This window comes from Phyllostomus hastatus, unplaced genomic scaffold (genome assembly GCF_019186645.2).
Source record: "Phyllostomus hastatus isolate PE091 unplaced genomic scaffold, TTU_PhHast_1.1 phas_contig_5, whole genome shotgun sequence".
NCBI lineage: Eukaryota > Metazoa > Chordata > Mammalia > Chiroptera > Phyllostomidae > Phyllostomus > Phyllostomus hastatus.
Genome location: NW_025333897.1, coordinates 5,600,077 through 5,617,705, shown reverse-complemented (window position 1 = coordinate 5,617,705; position 17,629 = coordinate 5,600,077). Strand labels below are relative to the sequence as shown.

Sequence of the window (17,629 nt, the reverse complement as noted above, 5' to 3'; positions counted from 1 at the left end):
GAAACATACTGGGTTAACTTCCCACAGATGGTGAACAGTTGCAGATTATAATGAAGGAAGAGGAAGCCAGGGGGCCGGGGTGAGTAACAGCTAGTGGGTGTGGAGGCTTCCCCTAGGAATCAGGGAGGTGGTTGGCTCAGGAATTCCGCCAGGAGATAGGATGGCTTTGACCACCATACATGGTGGATGTTGTAGCATCTGCAGGGCTTGGATGCTGCCTGTGGGAACAAAGTGGGATGGAGGAGCAAGGTGTATGTGAGGTGCACCTTGGCAAGGACAATGAGCCTGGGCAACTGAACATAATTCCTAGCTTCAGAGTATCCCTATAGCAGTGGCACTTGATACTTAAGTGTTGGTGATCACCTGGGCTCAGTCCCAGCTAGGAAAGAACCTAAAATTGAAGACCCATTCCCAGTACCTAGAATCAGGCTCCCAGGCTTGTTGGGCTGTCCTTATTGTAGTGTGGCCAGGGCTGCTACCTCAATCTGTTTTTTGACTTCAAAATCTTGGCTTTCTCTCTTTTTCCATGCCTCTGCCCCAGACATTATCTCTGCTCACCTCTCTCTTCTTTATTGATGGGAAACCCTGGAGAGGGGATAGATCTAGGGAGAAATGTTCACTTTGAGAGGCTGTGAGAAATCCATTGAAAATACAGACCAGAGTACAAAGGAGAAGTGAGAATATATATGGCAATATATGACTGAACCTTGAACAACACGAGTTTGAACTGCACAGATCCACTTATGCATGGATTTTCTTTCAATTAATATATAGCTGGCCCTTTCTGTCCCTAGGTTTCATATCTGCAGATTCAACCAACTGCAGACCAAGAGACTGACTGAGGAGAGCCAGACTGTGTGCATTTCTCTAGGTAATTTTACATAAGGGACTTGAGCATCCTCAGATTTGGGTACCCACTGGGGTCCTCGGATTTTGAGTACCCAATGAATACTGATGGACAACTGTAGTTAAGTTTTGGGAGAATCAAAGTTATATGCAAATTTCAAACTGCACAAGGGCCTGTGTCCTTAACCTCTTTGTTGTTCAAGGGTAAACTGTATAACTTTGGAAATCAGACATCAGAAGGAAATACATGGTATGCAAAATCAGGGTGAACGAGTGAACTCATCTAAAGAGATAGAAAGACAAGAGGTACCATGGCCATGCCCTTAAGACTACAATATTTAGAGTCTGGGTGGAGAAGGAGTGGGTAGGGAGACTAGTGTTGGTGGACAGTATCAATATCCAACTGGTTAAAGGAATGAGGTAGCTAGGGTGGTAAGAGGAAAAGACAGTGTGACATCTAAGAAGGTAGGAGAGGAGGGAAGTACAGAAGAAAGCAGTTTGGGTCAAATACTACTGGAAGATTGAGTAAAATATACCCATTCATCAGATTATTCATTCATTCAGCTATCTATTCTTTTTCATTAATTCAGAAGTAACTCCTAATTTCCATTAATCAATAAGATCATTATTCTATTAATTGCACATCTTTTAAATCATGAGTTGACTTATCTTTCATTAATTTAATCCTCACACTGAGTGCTTTTTGTGCATCAGGGCACTAGGCGTAGGCAGAGATGGAAGGACCTAAACTTACTACCGGGGAGAAAGTGAAGACTTGGTTGGGCCATGTGTCCTGATACCTGCTGCAGAGGGTTCAGAGCCAAACATATTACTTATGATGGAGGAGGGTGGGGAGGGTCACTTCTTAGAGGAGGTGCCACAGAGCTGTGCCAATTGGAATTTTGTACAGATATCAGGACAAAAATAGTGAGGTCTAAACAGGCTTTTGAAGAGAAGTTGTGGAGGACTGAGAAGCAATCTAGAATGACATGCCTGGGAATTGGAAGAAGTGGCAAAGGGAGGAGTTCAAAATGGCTTGGGTTTAGGCCATTCTCACAATTGTTTATGTGCCAAATGGCTTTCTGCATAAATACACTGTTTTCCATACAACCTGTGGTTCAGAGAACCTAGGATACCACATCCTCACCAACTGCAAACCCCATGCCAGATTACATTTTAGTTTCTGGCTTCCCTCACTATCCCATTTAGCCTTATAAGCTCTTCCTTTACTGGGTCATTTATTCATTCAGAAAATTTTTGTTGTGGCAATATTATATCAGCATCGAACCAAGATCTGGAGTTACATCAATGAATAAGATATGTCCTTTAGACTGAGTGAACTAATATAATTAAATATTTATTTATAACAGAGAGCATTGAATACTTACCATGAGTAAACCTTTTATGATTAATGTTTTCACAAACACTGTAAATCATCTTTTGCCCTCCTGCCACTCTTGTTTTGCAGTTTAGGAATTTGAAGCACAAGGAAACTTGGTGACTTTGCTGTCACAGTTTTTATGAGAATTCAAAGCAGACCTATGAGACTCAAAAGCGCTTATTATTAGGTGTTTTCCCATACATATTGGATCAAAATTTATTCTTAATTCAATCTGGATGATCTGTTCACCCCAGAGATGGACCTGGGCCTGGAGAGAAGCCACCTCATGCCTCCATTCCACACAGGGGACCCAAGCCAGGGCAGCTGGAGGAGTTGTTCCCTCATGTTTTTCTCTTTCCCACTTTCCACCCAGCCTTCTCAGTGTCTGCTTCTTCAGTGGACATAGCTTCCTTTGGGTCTACTCTGGGTTGGTTACATTCAAGAAGTCTGCTGCTCCAGTCAAATTCAGGCAATATTTTTTATTGGCTTGATCCTTTAACATCATTTTTTAATTTGAGAATCACAAAGGCATTGTTAACAATCAGTGGCTTTTCTCCAGTACTTTAGAATTTATGAAGCGTTCTCACACATACGTGGTCTGTCTGGAAAAAGTACAACCATTGTTAATATAATGAGAATGTATTACACAACATCAGTGTAACCTGGCAGCCAAGGAAAGTGGACTGGAATGTACATGCACTGTACTAGTCACTGGGGGGTAGTAGATGCTGTTGAGTGAGCATGTGTACTGAGTGGCCAACGTATTCAAAATGACTGAGTGAGTAGAGCAACGAATCTGCATCAGAATATGTATTAAGCTTGAACTTTCCTCCATGGACACTATTCGGATGATTCAGAAGGCTAAAGCTATGGGCAACTGGTGATTGGAAGTTTCATCACAACAACATACCTGCTCATGCATCATGTCTCATGCCAAGTTTTTTTTTCCAGCTTTTATTTTTATTTATTTATTTTTATTGTTGTTCTCAAGGGAAAAGGATGAAGGGTTTGCAGAAATAATTATAAAGGACACATGGACAATAACAAGAAGTGGGGGTGGAAACAGGGGAAGGAGGTGGGGAGGGCTGGGGTGTTGGGATGGGGTGGGGGCAAAAGGCAGAAAACTGTACTTGAACATCATGCTGAGTTTTTTGATGAAACATTAAATTACTCAGGTGACTCAGGCACCCTATAGCACAGATTTGGTGCCCTGAAACTTCTGGCTTTCCCCAAAACTAAAATCACCTTTAAAAGGGAAGAGGTTTCAGACCACTGATGAGATTCAGAAAAATATGAAGGGGCAGCTGATGGCAATTGGGAGAACTGTGTGAGGTCCTAAGGTTCCTATTTTGAAAGAGATGTACACACATGCACATCATTGTCCTATGTACAATGTTTCTTGTATGTTATTCAATAAATATCTCTATTTTATATTCATAATATCTCTAAATTCATATCACATGCTGGAAACATTCTGGGCAGACCTTGTATTATCTTAATGTACAGTCTCAAATGACTCTGGTTATAACCACTATTCCCTCATCTAAAACATGAGGAACCTAAAGGTTAGCAAGGGAGACAATGGCCCAAATGAAAGGTGAACCCAGAATTAGAACCCAAATCTTCAGACTTTTTGTAACAAAACTTACATATTTCCATGAAAGAGGTTCTATAATATGGAGAAAGTTTGGGAATGATACCAGGAAATCAGCAAGGTTTGTGAAAAGAGGTGTGAGGGGCTCCACAGAGCCCCTTTCTACAGAAAAAGAAGACTTATAAGTTAGTAGACATTTATGGAAAAGTAAATGAAAAAAAAGTACAGAGAGATGAAACATTAAGACATCTATAAAATGAGGGGGAAGTAGTGATGAGATTGTAACAGAGAGAATGAGGGTGTGGTTATATGAAACTCATCTTCACTGCATAGGAAGCAAGGACAGGAGATATATATCACTGTGTCTGAAAGGATCATAGCATTTGGAAATAGGTGAGCTAGACCTTGTATCAATTCTGCCTTATTAACTAAGTGCCACCAGGTATCACTCTTAACCTACCATTCAGTTTCTTCAACAACTAAATGATCATAATTTGAGGGGAACTTCAGCCAGCGAGGTTCCCCAGGACACCACAGATGAGAATAAAGAGTCATCCCAGACACAATCTTGTTGCTCCGGCGGGAAAAGGGGTGGCAATTCCCTCTAGTGGAGAATGCCCTGAGCCCTTCTCTGACTCGGCTCTTATTAGGGTTGGGAAGTGCAGGAGATACAGCACACATGCACAGCTTATCAGTCAATGTCCAACAAGGTTATAGTCATAAAAAGCTAGTGCTACCTATAGATAACAATTAAAAAAAAACAAATCTTTTCAGGTTGGGGTCTGTGAGACATGGAGACACCAAATGACCGTTAAGGCACATGTCATGAAGTAGGGAGTTTCACTTCTTATGCCCTGAACTCAAACATCTGGGTTATACCAACAGGGCTTATTGCTGAGCACAGCCAGCTTCAAAAGACAAAAATGTACATTTTAGGCCTGATTCCCACAGGACCCTTGGTGTTAGAATCGAGTCATGCCTGCCACCTGCGTCATGACCTGGTTTTCCAGGGAGACTTACTAGCTCTTTTCAGGGCTTGCTCTTATGGGGCTAAAATCTCCGAAACCACGCAGAGAGATCCCCAACAATAATTCCTAAGGTGAGTATGAAGATTAAGTACTACAACATTCATTAATACTTTGTGAGAAATTAAACATGTGCAGGTATCATGATTCTAAAATAATTTCTCTTATAATTCTAATTTACTTCCAATTCAATTTATTTAAATATCTCCATATTTAAAGTCACTGCATGGATATTGTGTCACCTTGCTTAGACTAGAACCATCTTCCTCAGAAGCCCTTTCCCTGTATGATTTTGTCAAAGTTGGCCAGGAAAACACCTTGTGTGAGATTTGGGTGATGGAAATAAAGAAGCCGCCATCACTCTGAACATCGGCATGGTCAGATGCAGCAACAGACACAGAGGAGTCAAGGGTTTCATATTGTCCTTGTTCAACTTCACTCCACATCCAGCTCTTCTCAACTCTGGCCCTGCTGACCCACAGTGGCCCAGGCCCATTGTCAGGTACATGACTGTGGACCTATAAAAGCAACAATCTCCTATGTGGACTTCTCCACCAGCTCCCACTTTGCAGTCCCAGTTTGGTTGGAGCATGTTCATGGCTTCTCAGATTGATGAATTGGTGGCACCTATGAAACTCCAGCTCCCATTCCAGGCCCTCCTTTCACAGCTCCTCCCACAGTTGTATGAGATTTCATTCTTATAATCAATCTCTATCCCAGAATACTTACTGAAGTTCTACTTCCCTAGCTGAATCCTGACTGATTGATGGTTATCTGTACAGTGAGTGGTAGGAAATGGAACCTTAAGAATGGGAATCTGGAATTGATTCTCTGATCCAGTAGATTTAACCTCACTCATGACATTGTCTCGAGTGGTAAAGGAGACATTGGGATTAGATCCAAGATGGCAAAGGAGTAAGTAGAAGCTACACTAATCTCCTCCCGGTACCAATCTGGAATTACAACAAAATTGTAGAGAAATCATCCTGAATAAACAACTGAACGTAGCTGGAGAGAAGCATTATAACCGTGGGCAGAAGAAGAAACCACTTCACCACAACATGAATGGTAGGGAGTACAGAGGATGCATGAAAGGGCTGGTTGGGCTCCCATGGGTGGCAGCTAAAGTTCTGGAGGGATATTTCAGCAGCTGGGGGGTTCCCCCTGAGAAGTATGGGATCTAAACCCAACATGGGCTCCCCAGGCTATAGCACAGAGCCAGAGAGAACCCCACATAACAGCCAGCTGTGACAAGCAGTAGGGTTTCTGTCTGCCAGGGAAAGAGGACCAGAGATGTAGAGAGCTCCTTAAAGGGCCAATGCACAAAATTTAATTTGCAGCCACTTCCCCTGGGCTCCAGCAGAGGGAAGGAAGAGTCCACTTGAGGAGAGTCTGGGGCTGGTGGCTCTGGGGAGAGAACTGAAGGAACAGCTACCCAGATCCTTATGCTGACTCATTCCTCATACTACAGAAGCCATCTCTCTTAGGCAGAGCACTGTTCTCCAAGTGGCATCAGCCTGAGGAGAAGCAATAGCCCCGCCTGCAGAAATTACTCTGCCCTACTCTGTGGTGCTTAAGCACAGCTTCTGATTACACTTTGTTTAGATTAACAACCAATCAGTTTAACAAACTGATTAGTTTAATGTCTAAGGCAGAAAATACAAAGCAGCTAAAATGGGAAAACAAAGAAACAGACCCCAAATGAATGAACAAGAGAATTCTCCAGAAGAACTAGATGAAATGGAGGCAAGCAATTTATCAGATACCAAGTTTAGAGTAATCATTACAAGGATACTCAAAAGCATGAAAAAAGACATAGAAACCACAAAAAAGGACCAGCCAGATAAAGAGTACAATATTTGAGATAAATAATACATGGGAGGAATAAACAGTAGGTTAGATGAAGCAGAGGGTAGAATAAGTGTTTTGGAAGACAAGGTAGAAAAAAATCCAGGCAGAGCAGAAAAAAAATTAAAAAAGATTTTTCTTTGCAGCATTTTTCACTGTAGTCAAAACATAAAAACCAATTAGGTTGGAAGATGGTGGCAAGGTAGGTAGGAGCAGAGCCCATTTACCCCTGTGCACAGGTGAAACACCTAGCTGATCTTCTGAGGAACAGAATGAACACCCAATGGTATCCCAGCTTATATGAAGGTTGGAGGCCAAAATTATAGAGGACCTTGAAAAACAGATGGTAAGGAGATTGCTTTGGGATGGTAAGTTCCCTGGGATCAGCACAGGTACCAACGCTGCTACAGCCCCCAGCCTGGCCCAGTGCCTGCTGGTGCCTGCCGCAGGATCTTTGGATGAGAACCAGATCAACAGCTCCCTCCCCTGCCAAACAGGAAGGATAGAGCGGTACCAGGATGGACCTGGATGCTTGAAGTTGTTGGGGGGAATAAAGACAAAGTGGGAAATGCACAGGGGTGGTGTTCACCTGCTGAGACTGTGGATTCCAGCTGGCTCAATACCAGAGAAATTGGGGAGCCAGGTGATACCTGAAGAAGGGAGAAGAGTTGTGCAGTGATGGACTCTGACCCCGATAGTCTCAGGTCTGGTTAGAAAGTTGGGCTATGTGAGAGGCTGGGTGATGTTAGGAGTGACAGGCTTGAATAGGAGGATTTTGTTTAAAAAATTGCATTATTTGACTGGTTTTCTTTCTCTCTCATTCATAGGGTATTTTTAATTTACTGTCTTCCACTTCACTTGTGTTCCAATAGCACACAACTCTGGGTCATGTACTTCTTATTCTTGTTATTCAGATCATATAAATTCTGTCATATGATTGTTGTTCCAGTATTATTGTAAATAATTGTTGTTCTATACAATTTTAAATACTACACAGCACCCCTCCCAGATCTTAGCCCATTTCATGATCTTCCAGAACTTTATTACTGTTGTGGTTAACTCTATTCTCTCACACACGATGCCTATTTTCTATTCTTTATTGTCACTATATCTCATAATCTGACCTCCCACAAGCTTACTGGTTTCTGGATTCAACTCACAATCATTCCCCTCTCCAACAAGAGTCTAATCTATTTTCTACCCTTTTTAAAAAGGGGCTAGTTGGGTGAAATATAACAGTTAACACTATACTTATCCACAGGATCTCCTATTTCTTGTCTATGTGTTGGTACTTTAAATACCATAGAATATACTCCCGCTTTTTAATCCATTTTGACTTCTGTCTCAAACTGATCACATAAAACAGTAGGTGGGAGCTGTGAACACCAATATACCTGCTGGAAAAGAGAACCCACCAACAAAGGAACTACCAACAGATAATAAAGGAAGATGACACAGGAGTGAGTGGAAGCCACACTAACCTCCACCTCAGACCAATCTGGAATTACAACTAAGTGGTGGAGAAATTATCCAGAACAAACAACTGAACAATAGCTACAGAGAAGCCTCATGACCTCAGACAGACAGAAGAACCAGCTTTGACACCACCTGTCCATACCTGCACAACAGCATAAAAAATGTGGTGGGAGGAGTGACCCTCAATCAACCAACTGGAGGGGAGAACCCACAAGAGAAAGACCCAACAACAATCAAAACTCAAAAACATCCTGAGCCCCAACATAAATGACAGCCCAAGAGCAGCAAGTTCAATAGATCGAGGAGATTGCACCACTGAATCTCACAGGTCTCCTACCATAGAAGTTCACACGACAAACCCAGAGAACCAGAACAGATCAACTTAAGAAACAGAGGCTAACAAGAAGAGTCTCACAAACAATGAGAAGATAAAGAAACAATCCCCAAATGAAAGGAAAGGAGGAAGCCTCAGAAAGAATGCTAAATGAAATAGAGGCAACTCAACTATCAGATCTTGAGTTCAAAACAATGGTTATAAGGAAGCTCAATGAGCTCACAGAGAATTACAAACAACTACAGGGATACTATGATGAACTCACTTCAAACTATATCAACATGAAAAAGGAAATTGAAACTATCAACAAGGACCAAAAGAAAATGAAGAATATAATTTCTGAATTGAAGAACACAATAGAAGGAATCAAAAGCAGGCTAGATTAAGCAGAAGATAGAATCAGCAAGCTGCAGAACAAGGTAGAAAAAAACACCCAGAAAGAGCAAGAAAAGGAAAAAAGACTAAAAAAAAATGAAGAGGGGGTAAGGGAACAGCAGGACAATATGAAATGTAATAATGTCTACAATAGGGGTACCAGAAGGAGAATAAGAAAACAAAGGATAGAAAACTTGTTTGCAAAAGTAATGATGGAAAACTCCCCCAATTTACTGAGAGAAAAAGCCACACATGTCCAGGAACAAGAGAGGGTTCTGATCAAGAGGGACCCAAAAAGGCCCACTGCAAGACACATTATAATGAAAAGGGAAAAATTCCAAGACAAAGAGAGACACTTAAAGGCAGCAAGGACAAACAGGAAGTAACCTACAAGAGAGCTCTGATAAGGCTGGCAGCTGACTTCTCAACAGAAACATTACAAGCCAGAGAGAACGGCAAGAAATATTCCAAGCAATGAAAAGCAAAGGCCTGCGATCGAGACTTCTGTACCCAGCAAGATTCTTAATTGAAGTGGAAGGTGAAATAAGGAGCTCCTGGAAAAAAGAAGGCTGAAAGAATACATCTCCACCAAACCAGCATTGCAAAATGTGCTAAAGGAACTGCTTTAAGAAGAGGGAGAAAAAAAACAGTGAGAGAGAAAGGAACAAAGGTACAAAGGGAATAAAATCGCAATGAATAAGTGCTTATCAATAATAATCTTAAATGTAAATGGATTAAATGCTCCAATCAAAAGACATAGAATAGCTGAGTGGATAAGAAATCATGACCCACATATATGCTGCCTACAAGAGACCCATCTGAGAACAAAAGACCTACACAAACTGAAAGTTAAGGGCTGGAAAAAATATGCCAAGCAAATGGACAGAAGAAAAAAAAAGCCAAGGTAGCAATACTCATATCAGACAAAATAGGCTTCAAAACAAGGGCCATAAAAAGAGACCCAGAAGATCACTTCATAACACTCAAGGGAAGAATCTATCAAGAAGACATAAATATTATAAACATATGTGCACCCAACATATGAGTACCTAAATATATAAAGAGAATATTGGAGGACTACAAGAAAGATATTGACAGCAACACAATTACAGTGGGAAGTTTTAACACCTCACTGTCAAAAATGGATAGATCTTCCAAACAAAATACCAACAAAAATATTGTGGCATTGAACAATGTCCTAGATCAAATTGAGTTAACTGATATATATAGAACCTTTCATCCCCAAAAAGCAAAATACACATTTTTTAAATGCCCATGGAACATTTTCAAAGATAGACCACATGATAGGACACAAAACAGCCTCAACAAATTCAAGAAAATTGATATCATATCAAGCATTTTCTTGGACAACAAGGGACTGAAACTAGAAACCAACATCAAGGAAAAAACTCAAAAACACTCGAACTCATGGAGATTGAATAGCATGCTATTAAACAATGAATGGATTAAGAATGAGATCAAAGAAGAAATCAAAAAGTTTCTGAAAACAAATGAAGATTAACTCACAACAATCCAAAACCTATGGGACATAGCAAAGGCAGTCCTGAGAGGGAAGTTCCTAGCGATACGGGCATACCTAAAAAAGAGAAATATTTCAAACAAACAAACTAACCCTATGTCTACAAGAACTCAAGGAACAACAACAAAGAAAGCCCAGAGCAAGCAGAAAGAAGGAAATACCAAGATCAAAGCAGAATTAAATGACATGGAGACTAAAAGCACAATTCTAAGAGTCAATAAATCCAAGAACTGATTCTTTGAAAAGATAATCAAAATTGACAAGCCTTTAAGCAGACTAATCAAGAAAAAAAGAGAGGACCCAATAAAAAAAATGAGAAATAAAAAGGGGAGATTACAACTGACACCACAGAAACATAAAGGATTGTAAGAAATTACTACAAAGAACTATATGCCAAGAAATCTGAAACCCTAGGTGAAATGGACAAATTTCTAAAAAATATATAATCTTCCAAAACTCAGTGAAGAAGAAGAAGCAGAAAGCCTGAACAGACCAATAACAGCTCACAAAATTGAAGCAGTAAACTTCCAACACACAAAAGTTCAGGCCTGGATAGTGTCACAGGAAAATTTTACAAAGCATTTTAGGAAGTGCTGACCCCTATACTTCACAGACTTCTAAAAAATCCAAGAAGATGGAAGACTCTCAAACTTTTTTATGAAGCCAGCATCATCCTAATCCCAAAACCAGATAAAGACATAACAAAGAAAGAAAAATTCAGGCCAATATGAATGTAGACACTAAAATCCTCAACAAAATATTGGCAAACCACATCCAGCAATACATCAAAAAGACCATACACCATAATCAAGTGGGATTCACCCCAGGAATGCAAAGATGGTACAATATTTGCATATCAATAACTGCAATACATCAGATAAAAAAAATGAAAGACAAAAAATCACATGATCATGGCAATAGATGCAGAAAAAGCATTAGATAAGGTACAGCACCCATTTAAAGTAAAAATACTGAGCAAAGTGGGAGTAGAGGGAGCATTCCAGAACATAATAAAAGCCATATATGAGAGACCTACAGCCAACATCATATTAAACAGACAAAAATTAAAATTTTTCCCACTAAGATCAGGAGCAAGACAGAGATATCCACTTTCACCACTCCTATTCAGCATAGTATTGGAAATCCTAGCCACAGCAATCAGATAAGAAAAAGAAATAAAAGGCACCCAAATTGGAAAGAAAGCAAAACTGTCATTGTTTTCAGATGACATGATATTGTACATGGAAAATCCTATAGACTCCACCAAAAACCTACTTGACCTAATAAGTGAATTGGGAAAAACAGTGAGATACAAAGTAATATTCAGAAATCAAAGGCATTTTTGTACACCAACAATAAAATATAAGAAACAGAAATCAGGAAAAAAATCCCATTTGCTATAACAACAAGAAAAATAAAGTACCTAGGAATAAACCTAACCAAGGAGCTAAAAGACCTGTACTCAGAAAACTATACAACACTGAAGACAGAAATTAAGGAAGACACAAACAAATGGAAACATATACTATGTTCACTAATTGGAAGAATTAACATAATCAAAATGACCATACTACCCAAAGAAATGTATAGATTCAATGCAATCCCTATTAAAGTACTAATGACATTTCACAGATAAAGAACAAACGTTTCAGAAATTTATATGGAACCATAAATGACCCCAAACAGCTGCAGCAATTTTGAGAAAGAAGAACAAAGCAGGAGGGATCACAATACCTGATATCAAACTGTATTACAAGGCCATTGTAATCAAAACAGCCTGGTACTGGCATAAATACAGACACATAGACCAATGGAACAGAATAGAGAGCCAAGAAATAAACCCGTCTCTATGGTCAATTAATATTTGACAGAGAGAAGCATAAATTGGAGTAAAAATAGCCTCTTCAACAAATGGTATTGGGAGATCTGGACAGCTACATGCAAAAAAATGAAATTTGATTACCAACTTAAAATCATACACAAAAATAAGCTCAAGATGGATAAAAGATTCAAATATAAGTCATGATACCATAAAAGTCCTAGAGGAGAACACAGGCAGGATGTGGAATAGCTGTGGAATATCTCAGATATTCCATACAGCAATATTTTCACCGATATGTCCCCTAGAGCAAGGGACATAAAGGAAAGAGTAAACAAATGGGACTTCATCAAAATAAAAAGCTTCTGCACAGCTAAAGAAAACTTTAGCAAAATGAAAAGGGAACCAACTGTATGGGAAAATATATTTGCTAATGATACCTCAGACAAAGGTTTGATCTCTAAAGCATATAAAGAATTCACACAACTCCACTCCAGGAAGACAAAAACCCCAATTAAAAAATGGGCAAAAGACCTGAACAGACATTTCTCCAAGGAGGACATACAGAAGGCCCAAAGACATATGAAAAGATGCTCAATATCACTAGTCATCACAGAGATGCAAATTAAAACCACAAGATATCACTTCACACCAGTGAGAATGGACATCATAAGTCAACAAATAACAAGTGTTGGAGAGGATGTGGAGAAAAGGGAACCTTAGTGCACTGTTGGTGGGAATGCAGACTGGTACAGCCACTATGGAAAACAGTATGGAATTTTCTCAGAAAACTAAAAATAGATCTGCCTTTTGATCCAGCAAATCTGCTGCTGGGATTATACCCTAAAAGCCCTGAAACACCAATCCAAAAGAACCTCTGCACCCCAATGTTCATAGCAGCACAATTTCTCAATAGCCAAGTGCTGGAAGCAACCTAAGTGCCCATCAGTAAATGAGTAGATCAAAAAACTATGGTATATTTACATGATGGAGTATGACACAGCAGAGAGAAAGAAGGAACTCCTACCTTTTGGGACAGCATGGATGGAACTAGAGAGCATTATGCTAAGTGAAATAAGCCAGGGGGTGAAAGAGAAATACCATATGATCTCACTTTTAAGTGGAACCTAATCCACAAAACAAACAAGCAAGCCAAATATAACCAGAGACATTGAAATTAAGAACAAACTGACAGTAACCAGAGGGGAGGCGGGAGTGGATAATGGGGGAAAGGGGAGAAGGGTTTTCATGAACAGCTATATAGGACACATGGACAAAACCAAGAAAAAAAAGAGAGGACTCAAATAAATAAAATAAAAATTGAAAGAGGAGCAATAACAACTGATGCCAATAAAATACAAAGGATTGTAAGAAAATATTATGAACAATTATATGCCAACAAACCGACAACCTCGATGAAATGTATAAACTCCTAGAAACACAATCTTCCAAAACTAAATCAGGAAGAATCAGAGAATCTAAATAGACAGATTACACCTAATGAAATTGAAGCAGTAATAAAAAACTCACAACAAACAAGTGCCCTGAACCAGATGGCTTCACAAGTGAATTTTATCAAACATCTGAGAAGTAACTTACACCCCTTCTTCTCAAACTATTTCATAAAATTTAAGAGGAGGAAAGGCTCCCAAACTCATTTTATGAGGCCAGCATTATCCTAATTCCAAAACCAGACAAAGATACTATGTAGTAAGAAAATTATAAGACAATACCTTGTTGAACATAGATGCTAAAATCCTCAACAAAATATTAGCAAACTGAATTCAGCAATACATTCAAAAGATCATACACCATGATCAAGTGGGATTTATTCCAGGAATGCAAGGTTGGTACAACATTCACAAATCAATAAATGTGTTTCACCACATAAAATGAAGGACAAAAGTCACATGATCATATCAATAGACGCAGAAAAAGCCTTTGATAAAATCCAGCATCCATTTATGATAAAAATTCTTAGCAAAGTGGAAATAGAGGGAACATTCCAAACATAATAAAGGCCATACACTACAAACCCACTGCCAGCATCATACTCAATGTGCAAAAACTTCAAGTATTCCCCTTAAGATTGGGGAGAAGAGAGGAATATTGACTTTCACCTCTCTTATTCAACATAATACTGGAAGTCCTAGCCACAGCAATCAGACAAGAAGAAGAAATGAAAGGCGGCTAAATTGGAAGGGAAGAAGTGAAACCATGTTTATTTGCAGATGGCATAATGCTATACATTGAGAACCTCGAAGATCCCACCAAGAAACTACAAGAATTGATACATGAATTCAGCAAAGTAGCAGGATACAAAATTAATATCCAGAAATCAGTTGCATTTTGTACCAATAACAAACTAAAGAAAAGGAAATTAAGAAAGCAATCTCATTCACAATTGCTTCAAAAAGAATAAAATACCTAGGAATAAACCTAACCAAAGGTGTAAAAGACCTGTACATGGAAAATTATTAGACACTGAAGAAAGAAATTGAAGAAGATACAAATAAATGGAAGCACATTTGTGTTCATGGATAGGAAGAATTAACATAGTTAAAATGTCTATACTATCCCAAGCAATCTATAGATTTGATGCAATTCCCATCAAGATTCCAATGCAGTATTTCACAGAACTAGAACAAATATTTCAAAAATTTATATGGCACCACAAAAGGCCCCACATAGCAACAGTGATCCTGAGAAAGAAGAAAAAAAGTTGGAGGAATCATGCTACCTAATATCAAACTAGACTACAAGGCTATAGTAATCAAAACAGCCTGGTACCAGCATGAAAATAGACACACTGACCAATGAAACAGTGGGGAGCACAGAAATAAACCCACACATTTAAAGTCAATTAATATTTGCAAGAGGGAGCAAGCACATACACTGTGCTGAAGATAATTTATTCAATAAAAGGTGTTGGGAAAATTAGAGAGATGTGTGTAGTAGAAAAATGAAACTAGACTACCTTCTTATACCACACACAAGAATAAATTCAAAATGGATAAAAGACTTAAATGTTAGAAACAAAACCATAAAAATCCTAGAAGAAAAATAGGCAGCAAAATCTCTGATACTACTTGTGGAATTTTTTTTATCAGATATATCTCCCCCAGGCAAGGGGAAACAAAAGAAAAAATAAACACATGGGACTACATCAAACTTAAACATTTTTGCACAGCAAGGGAAAACATCAACAAAATAAAAAGACAACCCACAGAATAGGAGAATTTGCTGATACATCTGATAAGGAGTTAATACCCAAAATTTATAAAGTACTTAGAAAACTCAACACCCCAAACCAAACAACCCAGTTAAAAAATGGGCAAAGGATCTGAATAGGACATGCAGATGGCCAATAAACATATGACAGGATGCTCAACATCACTAATCATCAGAGAAATGCAAATTAAACCACAATGAGACACCATCTCACACCTGTCAGATGGCTATCATCAATAAATCAATAAGCAGCAAGTGCTGGTGAGGATGTGGAGGAAGGGGAACACTTTTGCACTGTTGGTGGGAAGGCAGACTGGTGCAGCCACTGTGGAAAGCAGAATGGAGATACTTCAAAAAATTAAAAATGAATCTGCCTTTGACCCAGCAATTTCACTTCTGGAAATATATTCAAAGGAACCCAAAACATTAATTCAAAAGAACATAAGCACCCATATATATGTTCTGTCATTGCAGCATTATTTACAGTCACCAAGATGTAGAAGCAGCCCAAGTGTCCATCAATAGATGAGTGTATTAAAAAACTATGGGATGGCTCCTGCCCTCTCCCAGCTCCCCCTGCTCCCCGCTCCCCCAGCTTCTCCCCACTGTGGCCTTGCCTTGTGGAAGGGAGGCTGCTCTGGCAGATAAGATCGTCAAAACTCAGGCTGCTTGGCCTGGTGGCAACATGATCTTCAATCCTTGGGAAGATTATTTGCAAGGAAATCCCAGCCAAAATCACTTTTGAGGATGACCAGTGTCTTGCTTTTCATGACATTTCCCCTCAAGCACCAAAGCATTTTCTGGTGATATCCAAGAAGCATATAAGCCAGATTTCTGTAGCAAAAGATGCTGACAAAAGTCTTCTTGGACATTTAATGATTGTTGGCAAGAAATATGCTGCTGATCTAGGCCTGAAGAAGGGTTACCAAATGGTAGTGAACGAAGACTCAGATGGGGGACAGTCTGTCTATCACGTTCACCTTCATGTTCTTGGAGGTTGGCAGATAAATTGGCCTCCTGGTTAAGCATGTTTTAGGGATAATTTCCCCTACTGTAGGCAATGATCAGTTTTGCAAATCAAACAGTGCACTTTTGCCTGTGTATGGAGAGATTGAGGAAATAATTTCTAAAACCCACACATAATAATAAAAGACATTGTTGCATGTTCTGAATTCTGTATGTGATTTATTGTTTTAATAATATATCTGTTGGGATGTATGAAGGTGGTGATCATAACTTGGGAGGTTTTTTGTTTTTTCTCCCTTAAGGAGGACTCAACATATGTACATTGGTATAATGGTGTGACCATCTTTGACAACAAATTACAAAATTTCATAAATTTAGCTTTAGCTTTGAAATATCCTTTCAATCCTGGAGAAAATTTTCTAATCCAGTTCTCTTATTTTCTAAGAACAAAGGAATATGTGATGTGATTGAACCACAAACAGTTTGGGGTTTAGAAACAATGTTGTCCAGCCATACGTTTCCCCTGGACTCCTGGGATGGTTTTGGAAAGGATGAAGGTAGATGGATCACAGACTTTTGATGACCATGTGAAGCCATCCATTGTTATTTCCTTGTTATCGAAACCCTGGCTGAGAATTTGTTATAAAGACTTGAAAACCTGTTAGAATTAACTTCAAATTGAAAACTCACTGTTTTGAATGTGTTACATTCACACCAACAAAAATATTTGAGTTGTGCATGAATCTGGCGGTGTGGGATTAGGGGGAATCTCAGGGTCTGGGTGCTCCCTGCGTAGCCTGACAACTAAGCTTTCTTTTTAGACTTGCCAGGTACCCTCGCCTTTCTGAAGGCCACTGTGGCAGGGTTTGACATGTACAATTGAAAATTGTTTTTCTTCGTAATTTTTAATTTTGTTAGTGATTTTTTCAATATTTTGGGGGGATTAGGAAACTTAGCCATTTATATCTTACAAATAATAAGTTTTTTCCCCAGTCATAATTTTTGGTTTATGATGTTTAAAATATATATATATATATATAGTTAATGTACCAATTTTTATTTCATATTTTAAAAAGCCTTTCCCACCCCAGGGGGAGTTCTAAAAATTATTTTATTCTCCCTAATACTTTTATGGCTTTATGTACTTTTATGACTTTTTTAAAGTGGGGGAAGTTCTGGGAAAAAGTTTTGGAG

At 39.1% G+C, this 17,629-nt stretch overlaps 1 pseudogene; it reads left to right on the top strand.

Annotated features, from left to right (window-relative positions):
- Window positions 1–14,477: 14,477 nt before the first annotated feature.
- Window positions 14,478–16,494, top strand: LOC123823701 (annotated as a pseudogene).
- The last annotated feature ends 1,135 nt before the right edge of the window (window positions 16,495–17,629 follow it).